At 45.6% G+C, this 26884-nt stretch overlaps 1 long non-coding RNA gene across 1 annotated transcript in view; it reads right to left on the reverse strand.

Moving 5' to 3' along the window:
* Nucleotides 1–287: 287 nt before the first annotated feature.
* Nucleotides 288–26884, reverse strand: part of LOC307114272 — a 62953-nt gene continuing 36356 nt past the window's right edge. Inside the window, exons 2-3 of the long non-coding RNA XR_013814967.1 lie at nucleotides 13812–13895; nucleotides 288–705 (exon numbers count right to left, since the gene is read on the reverse strand). This is a non-coding gene — a long non-coding RNA (uncharacterized lncRNA). The remainder of the gene's footprint in view (nucleotides 706–13811; nucleotides 13896–26884) is intronic.

Here is a 26884-nt window from a genome sequence, read left to right on the forward strand (position 1 = left end):
CTTTGCCCACGATGGGTGTCCTGCCTTGTTCTAGCCACGCTTCCTTCCGGGGCCTAAGCCACTTCCATGGGTTGCCACACTTCCCTCCTCTATTGGCGTCCCTCTTTGCCTGTCCAGCTTGAAGAGGGGCCCGCAATCTCGGCTCTCCTTTAGGCATGGTGCCGCTGCAAACTGAGCCTGCAGAGGTTCCACTCTGCCAGGACTACCTGCCAGCCGTGACCTGCCATCGGTAGACTGCTCCGCCAATTCCCAAGCTACCCCACCTCAGCTAATCAATGCCCCAAATCCCCTGCCTCTCTCCATGGACACGTGTCTGATTGAAGGAGGAAGTGTATCCCAGCAAGACATCCACTCTCCTCTTAACTCCTGGATCACACATTACCTCCAACATCCTTCTACTGCCTACTGGCCTCCACAAGGAGGAGAACACTGTTTCAGCAGAAGACAAGCTTCAACTCCATTTTCTCATTGAATGCCACATGTTGATTCCCATGCTGTTAAGAGGCATTGGTGTTGACTAAGGAGTACTTGTATCACGTTCTCAGATTGGTGTTTGCTATTTTTCCCAGGGACTGTGCCACTCCAGCCACTCGGAGTCCCGACATCACAACAGATTCATGCATTCTACCTGCCCTCTTCCTCTTTTCTCATTGGGTGACTTTTCACGTGGCCTTTTCTGCAGATCAGCCCCTCAGAATATGCCGGCTGGAAAAAATGGAAAGTGGGAACACAGCTTTAAATTAAAAAGTAAGAAAAGAGACTTTTCATCACCCTGAATTAGACCCAATTTTCTCACTCTGTCACCACCCTCACAGAAGCTGGCACACTCTTCAGAAGCTGTCCCTATTTTTACTATGACAGAGAGAAGAGCAGGGTGGGGAGGGAGCGAGGGAGAAAGAGAGGAAGGGAGAGAGAGCTTGATTCAATGCATTAGATAGAGTTGGCTAGATTGACGTCATTGCTCATTAAGAAAACAGGCAATCTACTTCTTGTTCCCATTGGAGAAAATAAATCTGCACAGAGCCAGGCCAAATAATGTGTAGCAAATGATCAATGTTAGCTGAGGGAGATGATTGATCCTTTATTTCTTACACCCTCTCATGCATAATGCATAGGATCCGGGATGTTCTCAGCTTGCCTCAGGACCCGGCAGTGCTGTACCGCATCACTATACAGAACACGCATTCTGAATTGCTAGTGGCAGTCGCTATATCCCTGAGCAAGTGGGAGCCAGGAATCCTTCAGGATCCAAGAGTCGCTGAGAGTGCCATGATGGGTTTTTGAATCCTTCCCAGACCTTTTACAAACACACGCATGACTCAGGGAAAGTCTCAAAGAGACTTCGGGCCTCAATGTTCCCTAATGCAAAACAGAACGGACAATATTGGCCTTTTTCAGAATGTCAAGTATAATAGTATAAAAATGGGAATCTGCCCTAGCCAGCTTGGCTCAGTGGATAGAGCATTAGCCTGTGGACTGAAGGGTCTCGGATTCGATTCTGGTCAAGGGCATATGCCTGGGTTGCGTGCGGGCTCGGTTCCCAGTGGGGGGCGTGCAGGAGGCAGCCAATCAATTATTCTCTCTCATCATTGATGTTTCTATCTCTCTCTTCCTCTCCCTTCCTCTCTGAAATCAATAAAAACATATATTTTTTTAAAAATGGGAATCTTTTGAAGAACCAAAAGTGAGGGTGGAAAGTGAACTGTTTACTTTTCAAAATAATTACTAAGTTTCAGAGAACCCAGTTAATGCTTTGTGATTTTAGAAGAAGCTGGCTTCTCAAATGTTGTATCTTAAGTTGAGATTCTTTTGCTGCTATTTCTCTAGACTCAAATGGCAACGATGATGATGAAGATGATGATGTTGATGATAGCAATGATGGCGGCTACTTTTTTAAACACTGATTTGCTGAGCTATACATGCATCATCTTATATAACATAAACTGAGGCTTAGAGAACCTAACTAACTTGCCCAAAGTTCACAGCTAGTAACCACTGGGTTCCAGAGCCAACACTACTTATCTGTACATGTGAATGCTACTGGGGCGGGACTGGGGTCAAAATCAGAGAATCATTGTATCAAAGTATAATGGGCCACCTTCAATAAACAGGATGGGAGAAGATTTTGTAAACTAGCAAAAATTGAAAAGAACTGATGGGTTTTAACCCTTACAAGGGGCCAATCATACTAGATTCTTTACATAAATTTCAATAAAAATAATAATGGTTGAAATGATAACCAATTTATGGGGTAGGTACTATCACCCCTGTGCTAGTTATTAAGCAATTGTTTCTCAATTTCAAACCACCTCTCTCTGCTCTGCTCTGCTCTGCTGTGCTCTGTGATCCGATGGCGGGGCTGGGACTCTGGAGACTACATTTCTGCGTTGTCAGCCACTCCCGGTTAGGTCCTGCCAGTAGGGGGCTTCAGAGAGAGATTGCAAGGCTGCAGGAGGAAGAAGGAGTTTGATTCTTCCGGTTTTATTTTTTTGCTTTTGTCTGCATCATCCCAGCGACACTTCTGAGCCGTGGCAGCCACAGCTCACGCCATCCTGCAGCAGCAGTTTTCCTTCAGGAGCAACGGGGATTCAAGTGTGCAGTTCCTCTAACACTTGTAGAACCAGCCTCATGGTCTTCCCTGCAGGGACACCAGCCCAGCCAGCCAGCACACCCCATTCAGAGATCGATATCCAACCTCCACAGGGCCTTGCCTCCAATCTTCTAAGTTTTGATAATTGCAACTTCGTCCTTTTGTTTCCCCAGCCAAGAGGAGGTAGCTACTTCCTGCATCATCTCCTCCATGGCACCTAGGTGTTTGTTTTTTAATTATTTTTGTTTCTCCAATACCAGGTTAACAATTTTTAACGTTAAATTCCTTCTGTAATTTACCCAGTTGGCATGGCTCAGTGGTTGAGCATCAATCTGTGAACCAGGAGGTCACAGTTCAATTGCAGGTCGGGGCGCATGCCCAGGTTGTGGGCTCCATCTCAGTGTGGGGCGTGCAGGAGGCGGCCGATCAATGATTCTCTCTCATCGTTGATGTTTCTTTCTCCCGCCCCCTCTCCCTTCCTCTCTGAAATCAATAGAAATATATTTTTTTTTAAAAAAGGAAGTTCTGCCCTAACCGGTTTGGCTCAGTGGATAGAGCGTCGGCCTGCGGACTCAAGGGTCCCAGGTTCGATTCCAGTCAAGGGCATGTACCTTGGTTGCGGGCACATCCCCAGTGGGGGGTGTGCAGGAGGCAGCTGATTGATGTTCTCTCTCATCGATGTTTCTAACTCTCTATCCCTCTCCCTTCCTCTCTGTAAAAAATCAATAAAATATATTTTTTTTTAAAAAGAAAGTTCTTACGACACTTGAGATACACGCGCGCGCGCACACACACACACACACACACACACACACACACACACTTTCTCCTTTCTCAGAAAACCTTGCTCTTTTCCAAATCACTGGTGCATGGTACTAGTAAGTCTTGCTTCTTACTGTGTGTTAAAGTGTAAATACAATGGGAGAGACTATTTTTTTCTTATTATATTTGCAAATTCACCCAAAGGCCACATGAAACATATGACAAACAACACACATATATTTAGGAAATCCTAAGAGAGTCCTTGGGACATAATGAGTAATTTGACCAACCCGATGACCCAGCTCACAGAGAAAGGAAGAGCGGTAGACTGCAGAGAAAAAATTGTCACCCTGCTCCCTTGTAATGTTTCATTCCACGTAAGTGCCCTTGGCAGCACCTAGCACAGTAACACACATCCAGCGGGTGCCTAATAAATACCGGTTGCCTCTGATAACACTGACATACACAAAGGCATTATAATGAATAGTGGGTGATAAAAATATATGTAGGTAATGGTTTAGCCGTGGTTGTGTCTTTCAACGGCAGTTTAGCACAATAAAGCCTGCTATTACCTTGTAGACAGATAACACTAAATGTGCAAACTCTAACTCCCTTGTCTTGTGTCACCTAAGGAAAATGAAACTAGATGAAAGCCAAGTTTCCTTTCAGTCGCATAAAAGAAGTCACTGCTCATTTGGGGGCCGTACTCAAGAATACACACCCTCTGAATTTGGAAACAAGGTCAGGAAACCACCACCCATTCAAACCAAAAGTGGTAAGAGTCAGCATGCATGGGGTTACCACATTCAGTGGTCCTACGTGTCGGTGTATAAATGTGTTGCTGCATGGACTTAGGAATACATCAAGTCCAGCAGCCAAGGGCTCAAATGTAAGGAAAGTTATAACCCAATCAACTCTACGTGAGAATAAGTATAAAGAAGAGAGGTGCACGTGCAATCAAGGAAAAGAAAAGCCAAAGAATGTGAATTTGTCCATGTTTATCCAACAAGAAATAGACATTGTATTAAGAAACAACTATTCCTATTACTGAAAGAGTGACTCTATTTTGGGGTGCAGAGATATTTAATCCAGTTATAAGAGACAGAACTACTAGTATGTCAGAAACTATTCCCAGCATATACCCACATAAAGAATGGCTGGGTTAAGAATTAAAAGGAGTCTAAAATCAGTAAACACATTTTTTTTTTTTAAGAGTTGATGCTGATTATCTTTTGCAGGTAATGGATATTGAAAAGGTTGTAGATGATCCCAGATAAGAAAAAGCTAAGGAATTCATCATCATCAAACCAGTACTACAAGAAATGTTAAAGTGATTGATTTAAAAAAAGAAGAAAAAATAAGAAAATATTCCAAAGAAAGAAGTCTCACTGACAAAGGCAGTGGATTAACTAACACTAAAGCTAGTACAACGATTGAAAGGCAAAAGTATGAAGATCATGATTAAATATAACAGTAAATTAAGGGATACACACATGATTAGATTTAGAGTTAGGGCTAGGGTTAGGGCTAGGGCTAGGGCTAGGATTAGGGCTAGGGCTAGGGTTAGGGTAAGGGCTAAAATTAGGGTTACAGTTAGGTTTGGGACTAGGGTTAGGATTAGGTTGGGGTTATAACTAGGGTTAGGGTGCATGGTTAGGTTTAGAGTTAGGGCTAGGGTTAGGGCTAGGGTTAGGTTTAGGGTTAGGGATAAGTTTAGGGCTAGGGTTAGGGTTAGGGCTTGGGCTAGGTTTAGGGTGAGGGTTAGGGTTAGGGCTAGGGCTCAGGTTAGAGCTAGGGTAGGGTTAGGTCTGGGGCTAGTGTTAGGATTAGGTTCAAGGTTAGGGCTAGTGTTAAACACACGGTTAGGGTGTTAGGGCTAGGGCTATGCTTAGGGCTACATTTAAGGTTAGTGTTAAGGTTAGGGCTAGAGTTCGGGTATAAGATTAGGGTTAGGCATAGGGCTAGGGTTATGGTTAGGGCTAGGGTTAGGGTTAGGGTTAGGGCTAGGGTTAGGGTTAGGTTTAGCGTTAGTTAAGGTAAAGATTGACTTTTGTCAAAGAAGATTCTAGCCTAGGATATTACTACCTGTCATAAACTACTTTTAGTTAAAAAGTTTTCATTTCAGACCATCCTCTGTGGTTACTTTAGGTCTCTGTGTTTGCAAGACCCCCACGCAGGCCTTCTTTGAGTTTGTCAGGTTAGCATATGGCCCCTTTTCATCCACAGGGGAAACACAGGACACCTCTATACATTTTACACTGCCTGCGAACCTGTAATTATTTCACAACCAAGCTTTAGAGCGATGAAGGCCTGGGTTAGGGTGGGAGCCTGGCAGAATTGGATAATGGGGGGAAATTGGTGGACATCTATTATACTCTCAACAATAAAGATAAATTTTTAAAATGTATTTTAAAATAATTAAAGATAATTTGTGGATAACATTGCTAGCAAAAAATGTAGATCTGTATGTATTAACATTTAATTATGACATTGTAATATTAAAGTCTGTTGCCAAATAGAATTATAGGATGATCCTCTTATGAGGAAAAAGATTGAAAATATAAAAAGTTAAAAATGGGGGGAAAAAGAATTTAACTTTTTACTTAAAATATTTCCATGATGGTTGAATTTTCTGCTTGCTATTCTTCTATATAGTTTGATTTCTTTACAGTATGAACACATTACTTTTATTTAGTTTATTGATTTTTATGATTTTTATTTTTTGAAATGTCTTTATTGAGTTTTAGAGGAAGAAGAAGGGAGAGGGATAGATCGTTAGAAACATCAATGATGAGAGAGAATCATCGATTGGTTGCCTCCTGCATGCCCCCTACTGGGGATCAAGCCTGCAACCCGGGCATGTGCCCTGACCAGGAATCAAACCAGGAACCAGTGAACTCTTGGTTCCTGGGTCTACTCTCAACCACTGAGCCATACTGGCCCAGCAGTTTATTGATTTTTAGAAAGAGAGGAAGGGGGAGAGAGAGAGAAAAAAAATATATATATATATATATATCAATGTCAGAGAGAAATCAATCAGCTGCCTCATGCATGCCCCCTACCAGGGATCAAGCCCATAACCCAAGTATGTGCCCTGACCTGAAATCCAACCAGCAATTTTTTGGTGCAGGGGATGATGCCCAACCAACTGAGCCACACCAGCCAGGACAAAATAACTTATTTTTTAAACCTGTCAATACTCTCCCCCCCCCAAAAAAAATTATATACTATTATGTATGCAATTTTAGCAATCTCGTGGACCCAAAGGCCACCCATGGATCTCTTCAAGGGTGTGTGACCCCCCCTGACTAGGTGCCCCGCCTTTAAAAATGCACGCCTGCACGAGTGGAGAAAAGTAGGGTTAAAGGACCTATTTAAATACATTCTGTAATCACTCTGGGCTCTGTTTGCTGTGAACCCCAGGCACCCTCAAGTGAGAAATAAAGATTCATTTCTTTGTTTCTTTGGAAGTGACTAGATGTGGAACTCTGAATTGCAACTTTAGGAACCACACTAAGGATGAGCATAGCAAACATGAAGGAATAAATTAGCATATAAATCACTTATTACTACGAGTACTTAGAACAACATGAGGAAATAGAATGGTTCTTTTAGCATTTGTTTACTAGCCACATTCCAGGCAATATGCTAGGCACTGGGAATCAGGCAGTATGAAAAACAGGCTTGCTTCCTACCTAGAAACTACTACGTGCCTACAGGCATGGGGATGGTTTCGGCCTGCTTAATGCAAATCATCTCATCTTGTTGAGTATATGAACAACATGTATGAAGGATATAGAAGAATTATGGGATCAAAGTGAAAATATTTTATATCAGTCCCTAAAAGAAATATAATTAGCAAATACATGAAGAAATATCCAGTATATGCATACAGATTGAGAGAGGGGGGGGGAGGGACATTGGGTATTAAATAGCTATGCTAATCAAGAACCCTCTCAGACAAACAACGGTTTCTATCTTTTGACTCAAACAACTCAAACAGGGCAGAAAAAGCAAAATAATTCTATAATCTAGACAAGCGACATCTTGGTTTTGGGGGAGTTCTTTTACAAAATGAAGGCTTGGTAGAAAAGTGCAATCGTACATTAACAATAATCTTACATAATAAAAAGGTAATATTTAAATTACCATCACGCCGCTACGCCCATGATTGGGCCAGCGGGTGACACAGGGGGCGGGACTCGGGGTGGCTGGGGTGGTGATTGGGCCGGCAGGACGCTGAGCTCGCGTTGCCAGTGGCTGTGCCATGGCTGTGCTGCGGCACAGACAGGCCTCTGGGGCAGCGAGCCGAGCCGGCGTTTTGGAGGTTTGGAGGCGGCGGGCGGTGGGCGGGCGGAGCGGCTCCCCGGGGAGGAGTCTGGCGGCAGTTGGGCCGCAGGAGCACGTGGCGGCCCCAGCCTTCCTGGGCAGGAGGCAAAGGCAAGACCCCGGCCTGGGCTCCGGCCGCAGGAGGACCACGCCCCCGCCCCGCCTCGCCCTAGGGGCCCAGGGACTTCGGAGCTGCCGACCAGCGGACAGACAGCTTACACGTGCATGATTAAATCATGCACTGGGCTTCTAGTAGGACTTATAAAAAGACAGGAGAAATTTTAAAAATTTTTGAAGCTTAGAAGCATCAAGGCATAGAATACGTGTGACTAATAACACAGATCCTGTAGCCAGACCTCCTGGGTTGGAATCCCACAGCTGCCACTTAGTAGCTCTGTGACCAAGGGAGTTAGCTTGCTTTCTGTGCCTCAATGTCCTTACCTGCAGAATGGGTGGATGCATGATCGAGTTGTAATGAAGACTGAATGAATTAGAGTGCTATACACATGTTTGTCAAATAAGCTTTTCAGCAAACATTCACGGAACTAAAACCAAATGTGATGAGTGTTCAGAGACTGGCCTGGAGGGGCAGGTCCGCGTCTCAGCGAGAGAGACACTGCGCCTGCCAGCTCATGGTTAGGGTTTTACGCTTTTGGGAAAGCCAGTGTATGAGGAAAAGCATAATGAAGGCCAAGGCAGGATGGTGACAGGGAAGGTGACTAAGAGACAGACATGAACATACCTGAGTAACGAGACAGAGAGATTAGAAAAAAACGGCTGTACCAGCAAAAGAAATAGAAACTAAAAACAGACCTGTGATATTACTACATGCCAGACATGCTAGGCAATCTCCCATAAGCTTTCACATTTAATACATCACACAACGATGTAAAACTAACTGTGGAGACTGGTAAAAACGATTCCTTTATTTGCCTATAAGAAACTGAGGCTCAGAAAAGTTAAATTATTTGCCTCGGGCACATGGCCAGTGAGAGGCAGAGTCCGGGTTTGAACCCAAAGGTCCCTGACCACAGTTCCTGCTCACCCCACTATTCCAGGCTAGTGTCAGGGGGGAGATGTCAGCTCCATTTTTGGACACGTTGCTTGAGCTCAATGAATATTTTCAACAGGTGTCTGGGGAAGTCTGAGGGTGGGGGAAGGGTTGGAGAAGGGAATTTAGAAGCTTTATGCAAGTTTTGTGATGACCAGTGAGGTCACTGAAGCGGGTAATCGATAACAGATTATTTATCATTATCAACTTGCACGTGTCTGTGCTGGGGCGTCGTCACGTTTGCCTGGAGAGCCCACGCAGCAGTTTTAAAGGGACTCGCACCCGGAAGAAAGCTGCTGTTCTTTCCAGTAAGCAGTATTTTCGCGGCAAAACGCCCTAGGAACGGTTTGTGGGTGCCAAGCAGCAAGCACGGGAATCGCTTGTACCATGTCACATTCTCTCCTTCCACTTGGGGAGGGTGCACAGTGCTGCCGTAAGCAGATACGAACAGCACAGATGCTGGTGCTGATCTGAGCATAAATGCTGTCCCGCGCACACACACACACACACACACAAAAGGAGAAGAAGAAAAATCCCAAAGTGCCATGCCTGCATAAATCTTACGTTTTTATGAATCACTGCCATGATGGCAACCACGCAGTGAAAATGTGTGCCTGAGGATGTGAATGGATCCTTCTAGAGCGTTTCACGCATCTCAGACTCCCCGTCATTTAGATGTGTCCGTGTATCAGATCCAAACAGGACTTTGCTTCCCAGGCTGCCCAGGGAGCAGCCGGGAGCCTGTGTGACGAACGCTGGAAAATACAGTTGAATTGTAACCCAGGGGAGCCCGGTCTTTCCGATGCCTCCGTGGCTGTGCTGTCAACATCCGGCCACAGACTCAACATTAAGTTTCCCATTTCCTATCAACGGCCGTTTTCTAGAGCCAACAAATACATCCCACCGTCGAATCTTATGCTTTGTAAAAGGTCACCTATACTTTCTTTCCGTGTGCAGTTTCTTCAATGAAAATATTGTAATGTCAGTCCATGCAAAGCAAATGCATATTAATATGCGTTTACATCTGTCTCGTATTAATATTCATGCCTGAATCCACATCCCTACACAAAGCCAATTTTCTGACCATCTGTGTGATGGCTGGTGGATGCAATGAATAAATTTTATTTGTGAGGGGAGTGATAAATCATGTATCTTCGGGTTTTTTTTTTTCACCGACAATCTTTCCCTTTTAGGTGCAAACATGTTTTCATCGTGGTTTGGAATATTTAAGGCAATGGAGAGGATTAACCCTTTAATATCCCTACATGCTCTCAATCTCATCAAGGCCGTGAAGATGCAATCTCAACCCCTCTGATCAAACACAAGGAGAAGGAACTACAGGTTTGCCTCGTTAGATTTGGCATCTCTGCTTCCTCTGTGAGTTCCAGTCTTTAGTAATACTCTTTGGTGTTGTTTAAAAATGTACGCTAGCTGCTTTTGAAAAATTTCACAGGGGAAGACAAGGCCTTGAGCAAAGAGTGTACCGTATTTTCCGGCGTATAAGACGACTTTTTAACCCAGGAAAATCTTCTATACGCCCAGTCGTCTTATACGCCGGAAAATGCGGTATTTCTGAAGTCCTTCCAGCCATCAAAAGTATCTTAAAAGTCACGTGAAGTGTAAGCATACGCATTGGAAATATCTCAGAGAAAGTTTAACAATATTTCTATCATGATCTCTGTCCTTTCACTTTTACCCCACTAGAATATCAAGATTTCAGCGATAACAGCGTGTTTGCAAATTTGGGGATCTGTTGGGGACTACTGCATCCAAATCATAGGAATAATGACCTTTTAGGATAGGAGACAATTGCAGTTAACTAACTGGGCAAACAGAACCCAATCGGAAGGGTTAGATTGGAAAGCAATCATATCATGGTAGAGAGAGCCTGAGAAGACCATACACCAAGGAAAGAAGTGTCATCAGCCCTAGCTGGTTTGGCTCAGTGGATAAAGCGTCGGCCTGTGGACTGAAGGGGGGTACCGGGTTCGATTCCGGCCAAGGGCACGTGCCTGGGTTGCGGGCTGGGTCCCCAGTGGGGGGTGTGCAGGAGGCAGCCGGTCAGTGACTCTCTCTCATCACTGATGTTTCTATTTTTCTCTCCCTCTCCCTTCCTCTCTGAAATCAATAAAAATATATATATATTTTTTTTTTAAAAAAAGGAAGTGTCATCAGATGGCCTGAGGAACGAAAGCCGCGTTGGGGTAAAGTGGTTTCCTCGCCTCTTTCCAGGGATGCTTCCTATGAATTCTAATCGGACTACTGGATGGAATCCAAATCCCACGTTTTCATTTGGTTTCATTTACCTCCTCTGAGTTAGACAGGGCTTCTCTAAGGTCCCTAAGAATGCCACATACAGCACAGATCATAGCTTCCAGGTCACAGCAGCAATAAATTGAAACTCAGTGTTCTCGCAGGCTGCCAAACATTTCTATTTCTGCTGTAATGACACAGAGTGGCAAGGTCAAATGGGAACCCACAGAGCTATAAATCTGCTGTAGATACAGCCCCAGTTAGCAAATGGATATGCAAATGGTAAATGGGGCAGTCAGAGAAATCTTGTCTGAAGTTAGCATGTTCCTGAGTAAGCACCTGCTACTTGCAAGATACATCATGCTAAGACTGAGATGAAGATGCCGCGCTGCCCTCATAAAGCTTTCCACCCGTGTAACAAGGAAGGCACATTCTCCCACAAGAAGATTCTCAACAGTGAAGTTGGAGGATGATCAATGCAACTGAGCACTACAGAAGGATGAAAAAGACAGTGAGATTCGATTCCCAGAAGGCCAGGGAATCAAGGAACCTCTCCAAGGAGATTTTAAGATCAATCTTGAAGGCTGAGAAGATTGGGATGGTCAGAGAAAAGACGTCATATAAGATGGGAGAAGCTTTACACAGGCCCAGAGCAGGAAGTATCTAGTGGGAGGAAGGAGGAGGAGTTGGAAAAACTATGGGTAGACCTCTATGGTTACATCTGAGAATTAATACTCAGAATTATGGGACTTGAGGGAAACGATTTTGAGTAGCATACATGTAGGCATTAAATAACACTGAATTATAAAGTCAGAAAAAGAATTCCTTATAACTCTGTTTATTCTCCTGTTGCCTCAAGAAGACAGTCTCTCTCAGTTTGATGCTAATAGATCTTTCACGCCACTCCAGTACTTGTGAAATCCCTCTTTTTAACAAAGAGAGAGCCGGCCTCAGGCTCAGTCTACAAACTAGAACTTACTAACATTGTTTGCTTTCATGGTTTTTTATTGTTAGTGTTACTTTCCTTTATTCCAAGTAGTACTCACTGGTCTTCCGTTTGTGGTAGTAATATAAAACCTCCCTCTAAGAAACACTTAAGATTTTTTCAAATTACTTGTTTTTTGAGATAAGTAATAGAATGAATGAATGTGATGAAAAACTGAAAAAAAACTAATGTGACATAGTAACTGGCAAGATGGAAAGATGGGTTGGACTCAGTCTAGAAATGCCTCCATATAGAAGCTAACTGGGTTAAATTACAGCCTTGGATGTCAATTCCATTTTTTTTATCCTCACTCAAGGTATGTTTATTGATTTTAGAGAGAGAGGAAGGAAGAGAGTGAGAGACAGAGAAAAACATCAATGTGAAAGAGAAACACTGATCTGCAGCCTCCCGGACATGCGCCTACAGGTCAAAGCCACAACCTTCTGGTGTACGGGACGATGCTCCGAACAACTGAGCCACCCAGCAAGGGCTGGTTTCAATTCCACTTGGTAATTCTAAGTTTCCTGGTTTCCCTCCTCTATGGCATTGCTGAGACTGTGCTTATAAAATCTCCTTCAGGCCTAGAATTTTTTAAAATAGACCTAAACTTTTTTCATATAAATACAAAAAAAAAACCATTATCTAAATGAGAGATGGAAAAAACATAATAGTTCACCAAGCTCTATCCCTCAGAGATTTAATATGAGATATAAACATAAACTACTTCACCAGAAGCAAAAGATTATAGCTTTCATTAGATCGCTCGGGATTTCACACCATATACTTAAGTATAATTTAGCATAATATTGATACATGTTTATATTTGCCACCCACCTATGTCAGAGTGATATTGTAGGGATTAATGATACAATATTTCGTAAGTCTTTTCAGCTCTTGAAGAAAATATACACCGTAAAATTAAGGTAATAATAATAATAATAGTCATTGTCATAACAGCAATAACTGCTCATACATTTTGAAACACGGGCCTGTGTTGATGGAAAGAAAAATTAGGCTGAAGCTAAAAATGCAGACTTATCAGCTGGTTAGAACACAAAGACTTAGGACGGAATCATCATAATGCTATCTATAACTTATTGAGGTCTGGAGTAGGGTCTGAGATTCTGCATTTGTAGGAACCCCCCAGGTTGCCGAAGCCAGATCTCATTCAAGAAGCTGGAATTATAATGCACGCATTGTCCATTGATACCCTCCTTGGGGGGGCGGGGGGGGAATGGCACATGAGGGCTATTGCTCTCAGTGGAAACTACCAGGGTATCAAAGACAGTGTCCTAGGCCTCCTTTTCTTCTCTACGGCAGATCCCAATGGTGGAAGGTCTGCTCATCTTCCTGCTCTTCTACGCCACCTTCCTGAGTGTTTTTTCTCCCCATCACGATGGGCTGTGGAGATGGCACATTCTCTACAGGACTCGCCCCTTCCGGTTGCCACAAAGGAAAACACAGGGGTCTTTATAACCCAAATGCCAGCGGCCTGGATGTCCCCATAAAATTTTATGGCAAGGGGGGCAAAGATGGTGGGACAGCATCCATTTAAAAAAATGCTCAAGCATGAATTGGCATCGCTCCACTATCTCAGGCCTCTCAAAAGAATTCTATTTCCCACGTCTCCCCTTGCTTTGGTTGTCTGCTCTCAGTGAGTTCCCTCCCCCCCTTCAGCCCCTCTTCTCCCCAGCCCACATCCACACCAATGTCAGATGTGTCTGCTTTTTCCTCTTCATGTTCCCACAGATGATCGCCACTGGACAGAGGGGTGAGGCAGAGCTTCGCGAGGGACAGAGGAACTTCGCTACAACCAGCACAGGAAACAGCTGAACACTTACCGTCGCAATCCCTTTTACTCACAGTCCACCAGCTCCAATCTCCGGAAATGGATTTTTCTCCCTCAAAACACACTGATAATCACCCTGGAGGGGGGGAAAAAAAGCTTTAAAAAAGTAAAACACAGGAAGCATGGATCTTAGACCTATCATCTGACTCTCTTTCTCAGCTGATCAATTAATCAAAGATTTGCCTGCTTTCTCCAAAGGATTGCCTCCACAATTCCCTGCGTGACATTGGACTGCACCCCTTATTCTTAGAAGGTATCCCCAACCCTAAAACGAAGGTGCAACTCAGAGATATGAACTATCACCTTTGTGCGTGCCTTCCTCCAGTATGTGGTGGGCGTGTCCAAGCAACTCCACGGTGGAGGGTCCCACTTCCAAATACGCCCATGCTCTCACCCTAACTGATTCCTACAGCTTAGCCTTCCTTCCCCTGCTGGATTGGAAATCCTTTGAGGCACATGCCCATGGTTCTTACTTTTGAGTCCCTGTGCCCCCAGTCCTTAGTCCTAATCATAGAAAAAGGCCTCATGCACTGACTGATTCTTTTTCTGTTTTGTTTTGTTACTCCTCACCCGAGGATTATTTTTCCATTGATTTTTAGGGAGAGTGGGAGAGAGAGGCAAAGACAGAGAGAAACATCGATGTGAGAGAAACACATCGATTGGTTGCCTCCTGCACAAGCCCTGACCAGGGCCGGGGCCAGGGAGGATCCTGCAACCAAGGTACGTGCCCTTGACCGGAATCGAACCCAGGACCCTTTGGTCCACAGGCCGACGCTCTATCCATTGAACCAAACCGGCTAGGGCTGATTCTTGAAACCACACCCACTTATCAATCAGCTTTTGCTTTCCTCATAATTGACCTTACCCACATGCACCCATAGCAAAGGCACCATATGTTAGTTCTTATGATGAACTGAATAATGAAAAGAAATTTAGAAAGAGCTGCACACATCATCTGGGTAATTATCCTGTATTTATAATAGAGCAGATTAATGTCCCTGCATTAATAAGTGATTCAAGTGTTGGTACAAGGGCTGGGCATGATTATCTGAACTTATTACTTAACCCACTCAATTAAAATAACAAATGCTGCGATCTGATGGGGCAGAGCAGAACCTGTGTGTTCTCTAACTCCAGCAAGGATCCGCGGTGTTCACCGACATGGACGGGAGTACTATGGAGGTGGTAAGGGGGATTTGAGACTCGACCACACAGCCCCAAGAGTCCTAAAGAGAAGGTGGTCTGCTTTCTTCCTAACGTGCAAACCTAAACCACGCATGCCCTTACTTTAAACCATGCATGCTCTTACTTTAAACCATGCATGCCCTTACTTTAAACCACGCATGCCCTTACTTTAAACCACACATGCCCTTACTTTAAACCACGCATGCCCTTACTTTAAACCACACATGCCCTTACTTTAAACCACGCATGCCCTTACTTTAAACCACACATGCCCTTACTTTAAACCACGCATGCCCTTACTTTAAATCACATATGCCCTTACTTTAAACCACACATGCCCTTACTTTAAACCACGCATGCCCTTACTTTAAACCACGCATGCCCTTACTTTAAACCACGCATGCCCTTACTTTAAATCACACATGCCTTTACTTTAAACCACGCATGCCCTTACTTTAAAAACTGGCCCTGCTCTACACTCAGGCACCAAGCTTGCCCTCCTGCTCTAATCTGGGGACATCCAAGGAGCCCTAAGCCACTAGCCTGGGCAGTTATTAGGACTTCCTTCTGCTTTCTGGGTTCACTGTGGCATTGGCACCAATGTGTCTAGTTCCCAGATAAGTAGTTTTCTGCTTGGTAACCCATTGGCAGTACCTTGCCCTACAAATAAATCTCCGCCCTCAAACCCAATGGCAGGAGTAGGATTTCCTCCTCCAAGCTCCAGGATTCTCATGGCCTGATACCCAGATCCCCACATATGACGTGCACTGCACAGCTCTGCCTTGGCAACTCCATAGAAACTGTGTGGAAAATAATGTGCCTTCCTGGAACCCTGAAATTCACCTATCCTGTCCCTGCTTGGGGGTTAATAACTCTTGAATTCAGTTTGGGATTTTTCATACTTTCCCCCTCATTTCCTACCTCCACAGTGTGGACCTAAAGTGCTCAGTCCTTATATCTAGTGCTCCCCAACTTTTACATGCCATGGCACACATGCACACATAGGAAATAAGATTTGTTCTTTTATTTTTTGAGATATACACTGAGTGGCCAGATTATTATGGTCTCTAAATGCATAATAATCTGGCCACTCAGTGTATATCCTATATAATAAAAGGCTAATATGCAAATTGTCCCCTCAACCAGGAGTTCGACCAGCAGGCAGGCCAACCAACCTCCCATGTCCCCTCCCTCTTGCCAGGCTGGCCGGACCCCACCCATGCACGAATTCATGCACTGGGCCTCATATATATCTTACCTTATAATAGAGAAACATGCAAATTGACCGCACCTCCGCTATGCCCACGATTGGCCGTCAGGAGGCTGGGGGCGGGACGCCGGGTGGCATATCCGCTCTTGAGAAGATCAAGATGGCGGTGCCCAGTGGCCGGGCCCATGCCGCCGCTCCCGGGGGGTGCCTGGGGCGATCGGCACCCCGGGGGGGCGTGGCTGGGCGCATGCCGCTGCTCCCGGGGGTGCCTGGGGCCATAGGCACCCCAGGGGGCGTGGCCGGGCCCATCGGCACCCCGGGGGGCCGTGGCCGGACCCATGCCGCCGCTCCCAGGGGTGCCTGGGGCGATCGGCACCCAGGGGGGGTGTGGCCGGGCCCATCGGCACCCCGGGGGGCGTGGCCGGGCCCATGCCGCCGCTCCCGGGGGTGCCTGGGGCCATCGGCACCCCGGGGGCGTGGCCGGGCCCATGCCGCCGCTCCCCGGGGTGCCTGGGGCGATCGGCACCCCGGGGGGGCGTGGCCGGACCCATGCCGCTGCTCCCGGGGGTGCCTGGGGCGATCGGCACCCCGGGGGGGCGTGGCCGGGCCCATGCTGCCGCTCCCGGGGGTGCCTGGGCCCATCGGTACCCCGGGGGGGCGTGGCCGGACCCATGCCGCCGCTCCCGGGGGTGCCTGGGGCGATCGGCCACCTAGGGGGGCGTGTCTGGGCCCTCCCGCCCCTCCCGCCCCTCCAGGGGTCCCGGAGGCGATGGGCCACCTGGGGGGGCGTGGCCCGGCCCCTCCCGCCATTCCCGGGGGTCCCAGGGGCCGAGGCTTTCCGGGCCTTGGGCACCAGCGGGGAGCCTGCACCAATCGCAGGAAACCACTGGGGCTCGGCTCCTGTGATCGGTGGCAGGGACGCTGGGTGCGGCCGAGCCCAAGGCCAGGAAAGCCTGGGGTGGAGGCTTTCCTGGCCTTGGGCACCAGTGGGCAGCCTGCAGGGATCGCAGGAAACCACTGGGGGTCGGCTCCTGCGATCCTTAGCAAGGATGTTGGGTGCCAGCGAGCCCAAGGCCACCGCCCGGGGCCAAGCCCCGACCCTGAAAAAGGCAGAAGGCGGTGGCCACAGCCAAGGCCTGGGTCCCTGGTGCCAGCAGAAAACTGGTGCAGGCAGCCAGGTGAATGAAGGTCTATTGCACGAATCTTCGTGCAAACGGGCTACTAGTGTATATATATATATATATATACATATATATATATATATATATATGTGTGTGTGTGTGTGTGTGTGTGTGTGTGTGTATACTGAGTGTATACACACACACACACACACACACACACACACACACACACTGAGTGGCCAGATTATTATGCATTCAGAGACCATAATAATCTGGCCACTCAGTGTATATGTCTTCTTGCCTGGCTGACCCCAGCAAAGAGGTCTGGCTAAATGAGCTGAAAGTAAGACCAATTGTGTTTTTAAAAGATTCTTGGCAATCTTTGGGTTTTGCCTTATTTGCAACCAATTAGGTCAACGTTGAGATCCTTTAACCCCTGATTTTATTTAAGTATTTACAATAGCTAACATAACTGCACTGGCAATATTTCCTACAGGTGCCACCTCTCTCTCCTGTTCTCCCAATTTTAAATAAATCCTCCTAGTCTCTGAACAGCCCTGGGTATGTGTTCGCAATTGGCTTTAATGGCACAATCTACATCTACCTCGCTGGCAAGGCACAGACAGTATACACACCCTTGGGGTTAGGCGCTTGTCTCGTTAGGAAGAAATGTGGCCCTCGTTATGTTTTCAGAGATCCCACATAAATAATTCTTGGCTGCGGAAGGAGCAGTTGAATCATCCCTTAGGTTTTATCCCCCCTTGGAATTCCTGGGTTGGAATTTCCATCTTTGCCTATCTTGGTCAGGCTGTATTTCATAAGCCTAGAGCAGTGCTTTGCCCATAAAAAGTGTTCAATCAATATTTGTTGACAAAATGAATGACCATGTGAATAAGCAATAAACTACATTAAGAGCTAGAAGATCAAAATATCCTTGGATTCAAATCCAACATGTTAAATGCTGCTGTTTTGTTTTTCGGTGGAATTGTTGAGCTTTTAGTGAATTGTTCCTTGTTCCTTTGGCACATCAAAGGGGTCAAGAGAAAAGTATTTCCTTCCCTTACCAATAAAAATAAAATGGCTCACCACCTGAGCCCTGTGAAGATTTAGGTGCTTTCTTTCAAGCGTTGAGTTCGGGTTATTATGCAGTGTTTCTCCACGGAGGCGCTACTGGCATTCTATATGATATTGTTCCATGCATTGCAGGACCCTGAGCATCCCTACTGTCCCCCACTAAATGCCAGAGGTACTGCCCAGTCACTGTGACTTCCCAAAACATCCTCACATACTACTCAATCTTCTCCACAAGAACCTGTTCTAAATTTGTATTGGATATGAGTGATATCCAAGACTTCCTCGTTTCCTTAAGGACAAAATTCAAACTTGAACTTAAACCTGGTCAAGTCTTTTGTGACGCGTCCTGTGACCACTGGCAGTTTTCTTTCTTGTGACAGCCCCACATGTCCTTCAGCATCACCCAGCCACCTGCCATTGCACCAAGGTGCCTTGTTCTTGCACGTCCCTGTCTCCTGTCATGCCGTTCCCTCTGACTAGGATGTCCTTCTAGTCCCTGCCTCCCACGTCCACCGGCAAGGACAGCTCAAGCATGTCCTTGTATTGGCTGCACGTCCTGACAATGGCTCCACCTCAGCCACCACTCAGAGATGTTACGCTTGTTTGTTTCATTGTCAATCTCCTCCCATTAACCGCTGGGCTCTCTGAAAATAAGGAGTTTGGCTTCCTCATTTCTGATTCCTTAGTACCTAACACGGCATGCCCTAGAGTACACGACATACCGCGCCATAGTATGTAGTGTGCATTGTGCCACATAAAGGATGTCGATCGAGAGCAATGTGCTGGAGCCTGCCATGTGCTGCCCTGTGCTGGGTTCTGGGGATGCCATGGAGAGGGAATGAGACAGACGTGAGCCCCTCCCTCGTGTCTAGGGGAAAGGACAGACATTAAGTTAATTTCAACTGTGGTGTCAGTGACAAAAGAGGAGGGACAGAAGGGGGGCGACGGGAGCTCTGTCATGCCTGGGCGCCCGCGGGGAAAGGACCGTTGCGGGTAAGTAGGTATTAGCTGGGCAAGGAAGGGTGAGAAGTAGGCTTTAGTAATGTGCTCAGGGTCAAGTTCTGGAGGCCAACTGCCCAGGTCAGCAAGCAGGCGCCACCGTTTCTACTCCGCATGGCTTCAGGCCGGTCACAAACCTGCCTTGTTCTCACTTCTTCTGTAAAACGGGAATCATAATCGGACTCTTCGCTGTATTTGCCGTTAGGACTAAAGAAGATCATCGACTTAAAGTGCCTAGTGTCTAGCACATAGTAAGTGTTCTGTAAATATTACCTCATTATTTTTTGTTATTATTCAACAAACATTTATTATTCAACAAATGCCAAACCTTATTGCCCTTCTTTCCCCTCCCCACTCTGATTTAGTACTTAATGAGAGTGTCTTGTCTTATTACCGCCTTTTCAGAAGTGGGACGAGGAAAAGAGACAGGCATTCTGCAATCTTAAAATAAGGACAATAATGGGCCTGTGAACCCAGTCCAAGTAATCAAAGAAGTATGTCTGTCATGAAAAATCCATATATCAAAACTGGCCAACAAATCAGGTGGCACCTTGGAGTCATTTAATGGTAGTTAATTTATCATAGTATTTGTTAAAAACAGATTTCGCCATCCCTATCCCAACTAAGTGGTGTGAAACAGCACCTTCATTAATGCCATGGACTCTGTGAGTCAGAGATTCGGAGAAGGAAAAGGAAGCCCAGCCTGAGAAGACTCGGGGTGCTGCCATCTGCAGGCTCAATGCGCCTGTCCACCGGAACCCCCACACGTAGGCTCCCCAGCATGGCAGGCTGGGGGCAGTGGGATTTCGTGACGTGGTGCTGGCTTCTCCAGACTGAGCATCGCAAGAGAACAGGGTGAACACTGCAGTCTTTCCTCACCAGGCAGAAGGATCACGTGGCATCACTCACAGCTTTCTGTGGTTCTAAGCAGTCACAGGCCAACAGAGAGTCAAAGGGAAGGATCGTGAGCCTGCCTCTCAGTGGAAGGGGTGTCGTAGAGGTTGAGCATATTTTCCAACTGACGTGTGTCTTGTTTCGATCCTTAATGTGCGCCCACAAACTTTCATTTTCTCTAGCCATTCTTTGCACGTGAGGTTTTGACAAATACCAGAGCAAAGCGATGGGTCACTGGTTTCCTGAAACCCATCCATAGTCCTCAATGATGCCTGTACCTTCTTAGAGAAAATTCTGCTTTTGTAAAGTTGATTGCTAAAGTCTTCAGTTCAGAAGAAACTTGTTAATCCTGTCCTTAAATTCTTCAACTAGGCTCAAAAAACACTAATAATGGTTTACTCATCTTTTTGGTTCACATAAAAATAAGGATTAAAGTCTTCATAATACGCAGATTATAATTATGCCTTTTTTCACCAGATATTTTCTGTAAAGTATTCAGTCTTAAATAAAATATTGGGACACAAAGTGAGAAGAGATTAAGGATGAATTTTCATCCTAATTCATGAGTCACATATACAGTCCTTTTGGCTGTTCTTGCCCTTGTTTAGGCATTAGGACATGTTTTGTCAATGTTCCTGTCCACACCTATGTCACACAACCCATTCAAATGCCTAACCATACATGCACATATAATTTTATCCTACTTGGGATTACATACACATTAGATGTGTCAGATTTTTGTGTATTCTGATGATATGACACTAAAAAAGCTGAGTCCATAATTTCACATTTTAGGCGTAGTAATCACTTTGTTACAGTAAAACGCACAGATGCAGGAAAATCACAGCAGCCTGTGTGATTGCTCTCGCAATGTGTGTATTTTTCCCCCACAGCCATCTTCCTTTTTGCCCTCCCTTCCATGTAAAATTGATTCAGACGAGCGGGGGGTGACTCCATTCATATTGACATATTTAAGAACTCTCACTAATATGAGATATCTTATCACATTAGTAATCATATGAAGAGACAAAGTTTTTTGGGGGCCTGTGAAATGTCAACCCAGCTCAATGGCTATCGAACTCCATCGGTGCACTGTTGCAAACATAACCGCCTAGGCCCAATCACACATTCCATAACCTTTCCATCCTACTCCTCTAATTTGATATTGCTACCTGGTTTAAATTACCATTGAGCTTCAAAGAAGATTGCCTATTTGTTTTGAATACACAGTGTATTTTCTTCTAATTACATTCTGATCACATTTTACAGAGGAAAATACATCTGGTCTATCGGTGGCATCAAATGGGGATTTCCTCAGGGGTGTGTAAAGTGTATATAAATTTCAGCTCCTGCCTGAGGTTTGCAGAGATGCTAATACACAGGTCACTTGTGTGCTGGTTTTTCTTTGTGATTGGGGAGCAATGCTTGCAAGCTCCGTGCGATGTAATGAGATCGTGGGCAGTTGGGCTTACACGCATAAAGATTTAACTCTTCTGCAAGTAGTCCCTCCGCTGCTGAGCATTAGGTTCCTCCACTGCTTTAATATACCAGCCTCCCATCTACATTTATTTGGGGAAGGAAATAAAAGCAGTGTTTCCTTTCATTTATTCAGACTAAAAGGAAAAAGAAGTTCAGATTTACGCATACAGTTGTATGCTACATGGACGATATTAAATAAAATTTATTTATTTATGTATGATATTAAATAAATACATGATAGCAGCTTTCATTTTTAATGGCTTGATTTTTTTCCCCCTTTTGATTGCCTTAACCAATAAAAGTGTAGTCTGTAGAAAAGCACCCTTCTGGATAATCCATTGTCTCATTTTAAGTCATTTTTACCAACCAATTCCCCCTGCAGCAATCTCCACAGCCAGCCATTAGCTGTGCACATCTGCCCGCAGTAATGACCGCTCCTGTGTACATACCTGACTGCCATGCAATTTAGACCTCACCCATAGGACACTAATGCAGCGTCTCCAGAGCCAGCTAAATTTTATACTGTTGACGCATTACAGTTACTTCATTTGGTGTTTGGAAGTGAATTAAGAGTGCCTGAGCCCGGCCGGTGTGGCTCAGTGGTTGAGCGGCCACCTATGAACCAGGAGGTGATAGTTCAATCCCAGTCAGGGCACATGCTTGAGTTGTGGTGGCCATACAGGAGGCGGCCAATCAATGATTCTCTTCATTGATGTTTCTCTCTCTCTCTCCTTCTCCCTTCCTCTCTGAAATCAATAAAAATATATATTTTTTAAAGAGTGCCTGAGGTGGAATATAAGTCAAATGCTTATGCCTGGGGCCTCATCTGACCCATGTCCAGTCTCATGTATGTTCTGACACAATGTATGTCACATCATAGCCCTTAATTCAGTTGTGGCCAAAATGAAAGACTTTTGATCCAGCCCCTTTCTCTACACAAGCACAAAACATGAATATGTTAGTGTGATCACAAAGAAACATGTATTTTGTCTCAATAAATAAACCATTTATTAAAATTTGTTCTATCTGAATTTCATTTCTCTTTGCTCTGTTTTCTTCCGTGAACATGTCCCAATTTAAAGAGATAATTTTGAAAACAAGAGAAATTAAATTAATAATTTCAAAGTTCTTGTAAAATGCATCCACATCACCGTCTCCAGACCCTGACCTTTTGATCTGTCCTCCTAGATTGCAAGGGCCTGGAGGGCAGGGGCCACGGGAAGCCACTGTATTCTGTACTACAGTAGAGGGGTTGTCAGAAAGCATTCGTAAGGACAGTCCTCAGATGACACTGAAGGGTTTATTAAACAAATGCAGTCCTAGAGATGAGAATGGTCAGGTGACTACCACAATGATCCAGACCAGAAATCACAAGGTCGTGACTAAAGCTGAAGATGTTTCAGGAGGTATTTTGGAAATAGCAGTACTAGGACTTGGATGTGGACAATGAGGGACAAGGAGTGAGGCAGGTTTTCTATCTTAGCTCTGAAATGCAAATATCTTGGGAGTCATCATTCCCATCCTTTAGAAGGAGAGAAAACTGGACCAACTGAACACCTATTCCTTTTCTTGGACCCACCATACAACGGAAGTAGCAGGGCAAACCATCTCCCTGAATTTTAGGCACATCCCATGGGCTACTCCAACCAAGGTCTGTTTCCATGGAGCAGAAGTGCAGGAGCCATAAACTGGTAGGAACACTTAACTAGTAATGTTCTCATATTCCTGGACTTGCAGACAAAGCCTGACCATTCTGTGCTAGTCTCCGCATTGCAGTCCCGCATTGCTGGCTAAGCCTTGCTGTCACCTGTCATTTCACTCTTTCATCAGTGTGACTTTGCCTTGCAACTTCCTCTGCCCTCTTCTAGTTTGCTGCTTCTTAGCTGCTCTGGGATGGGGTGTGGGGGGGAGACAACTGAAAATGTTAAGACTAGAAGACTAAAGGGGAATTGAGAATAGAAGTGCTAAGGAGCCCGGCTTTCATGCAGGGACATGAATCTCCTGCCTCACATCTTCAAACGCCTTTTCTACTTCCTCTTTCAGATCAAAGCTGTGCTCCAGACTGACCTCTAGATACATGACCTGCCACCATATACACTGAGCGACCAGGTTATTATGATCTCTGAACGCATAATAATCTGGCCACTCAGCGTATATCCTATATAATAAAAGGCTAATATGCAAATTGTCCCCTCCACCAGGAGTTCGACCAGCAGGCAGGCCGGCCAACCGCCCATATCCCCTCCCCCTGGCCAGGCTGGCTGGACCCCACCCATGCACGAATTCATGCACCGGGCCTCTAATACACACACACACACACACACACACACACACACACACACACACTGAGTGGCCAGATTATTATGGGTTCAAAGATCATAATAATCTGGCCACTCAGTGTATATCTTGAGTTTTCTTAAAGCAAAATAAATAACAGCCTTCCTTTTGACTCCAGCATCATAATCAAGCTAAGCAAAAGAAACATTTCATTGCCCTCTAAGAACTGGGTAAAGGAAAGTTGTTTGAACAGAAAGTATTTTTTTATCACATTTTCGCAACGTGCATTCCTAAAATGAGTATAAATTGTCACAACTTATATACTTAGGTTCTCTTTTTCTTCCATCTGCTTTCACCTTGTACAACATGATCCCGTCCACAGAACTGATGACCACCTTCTGGGCGACCCCAACTTGGGGAAGCAGAGAAGAATTCAGGAAGCAAACACCCATTTAGCTGACGCCTCAGACGCGCCCCAGCTACAAGACAAAGAAGGGCGGCCGGCAACGACTCCCTCTGTACCAGCCATCTCCACTTCCATTAGAAGCCGCAAATGGCAAAATCAATGTCCAGAGATGAAAATGGAATATAAAGAGGCTTAAAACTGCCTCAAATCACTGCTCTGCCCTGGGAAGCCTGAGCAGAAAGTCCTTGGAGATTTTCTCCAAGAAAGGCTCTGCTGTTCAGCCAAAGCACTGAGCTCCTCCTAAAGGCCTCACTCCCCAGGGAACAAGAAGCTCTTGGCACCTCACAAATCATCCGGGGAGCAAATAGCGTCCGTGCACCGCGCGTCTGTAGGTCCCCTCCCAGCGTGACCCCCACTGCAGGGGAAGAGAGAAAGGCACAGCCGTTCCGCTTGGTGATGGAAAATGGGGTGCTCTTCCCTCGGCCTCCAACCAGCAGGATGTGGGGGGGGGGGGCCCATGAGCTCCCTCAGCTCAGGCTCACCTTGTTCCCTCGGTAGTTAAGTGTCCTTTGTCATCAAGGGGAGGGACTCACCCTCAGAGAGACTGTCTTCTGGACCTGGTGATGCTCTCAGCAGAAATCTTTTTTGAAATATCCAACTCTCCCTTCTCCCATATTCATGTTTTAATCATTCAATAGTGCATTCATTAATGAATTCTAAATATTTAGTAAACTCTTAATATGTGCCAGACTAGAGGCCTGAAGCACAAAATTCGTGCAAGAGTAGACCTTCCTTCCCCTGGCTGCTGGCACCGGCTTCCCTCTGGCACCCGGGACCGGACTTCCCTCCGGCTGCCAGTAGGTACCCAGGACCCAGGCTTCCCTCTGGCCACCTGCAGGCACCCAGGACCTGGGCTTCCCTCACAGCCCCAGCTTCATCTGGAAGGTTGTCCAGAAGGACGTCCAGTCTAATTAGCATATTATGCTTTTATTATTATAGATAGTTTTTCCAAGGGCTGAATCCCTGTATATCCTAGAGAGAGAACAGAAAAGCAAATAAATATGTAGGGGGAAAAAAAACACACCAAAAAAAAAAATCAGTATGGAGGTTACCTGAGGGAAAGGGGTGGAGGAAGTAGTAAAGGGTAAATGAGGTCAAAGATACGGTGTCAGAAGATTTGACTTTGGAAGGTAAACACTACGCAATATACAGACCAAGAACCATAGAATTGTACACTTGAAACCTATATAATTTTATTCACCAATGTCACCCCAATCAATTTAATTAAAAGAAAAAAAAAAGTCAGGTGTCATGAAAGAAAATAAACAGGATTAGGAGAAAGGGAGCAATGAGACAGAAAAGACCTCTCTGAGGAGAGAAAGTCTGAACAGAGACATGGAGAATGAGGAGCAGCAGCTCTGGGCAGATCTGGAAAGAGAGTGTCCACACGGGAATGGCAAGTGAGCACAGAGCTAGCTGGAGTGCTCCTGGAGCAGGAGGGGGATGCCAGGGGGCCTGGGAGTAGTAGGCAGCGGAAAGAGATGGTGGAAACAAAGGCAGCGAGACGGCTATGGGCAGGATCGGGAGGGACCTCACAGGCCGTGGGTAGACACTGAACTGTGTTGTGAATGTAACCGAAATCCACAGGAGGTGAGCACAGAGGAGGGATGTGATCAGGCTGGCTGGCTGTGGAGAGCGCATTGGAAGGGGCAAGAGAGGAAGTGAGACCAGGAGGAGGCTCTTGCAGTGATTCAGGCAAGAAGCACAGTGGCCGTGGTTAATCTGGCAATGGTAGAGGAGACGTAGTTAGAGTCCGAGTGGAGACGAGCAGAAATGACAGGATCCACTGAGGGCTGGGAGCAAGACAGGAGTCCAGGAAAACTCCAAGGAAGTAGGCCTGGACGCATGGATATATGGGGGTCCTCCCAACAGAGGCTGGGAAGAGAGGACACAAGGGTAAACAGTGGTCCCGTTTTACAGATGAGGAATGACAATATCTGTATGCCCAGGGCATCCTTCTTATCACCAGATGGTAATGGCAGATCTGCAGGCTCTATGCCAGTGGTTCTCAACCTTTCGAATGCTGCGACCCTTTAATATAGTTGCTCATGTTGTGGTGACCCCCAACCATAAAATTACAGTTATGAAGTAGCAACGAAAATAATTTTATGGTTGGGGATCACAACATGAGGAACTGTATTAAAGGGTCGCGGCATTAGAAAGGTTGAGAACCACTCCTCTATGCCATTGTGCTACCTTACAGCTATTGTGTGGATTACAGAATGCATGCAGAATACTCAGCAAGGTGCCAGGATATAAAGACCACCTGTTATTTTATCATTGAAGTAAAAAAGATGGGCGTTTGATTGGCAACCAATAATCTACTGCTAGTGCATAGCCCTTACTAAGACAATAAAGAC

The sequence above is a fragment of the Cnephaeus nilssonii genome (assembly GCF_951640355.1).
Source record: "Cnephaeus nilssonii genome assembly, chromosome: 18".
In the NCBI taxonomy this organism is placed as follows: Eukaryota; Metazoa; Chordata; class Mammalia; order Chiroptera; family Vespertilionidae; genus Cnephaeus; species Cnephaeus nilssonii.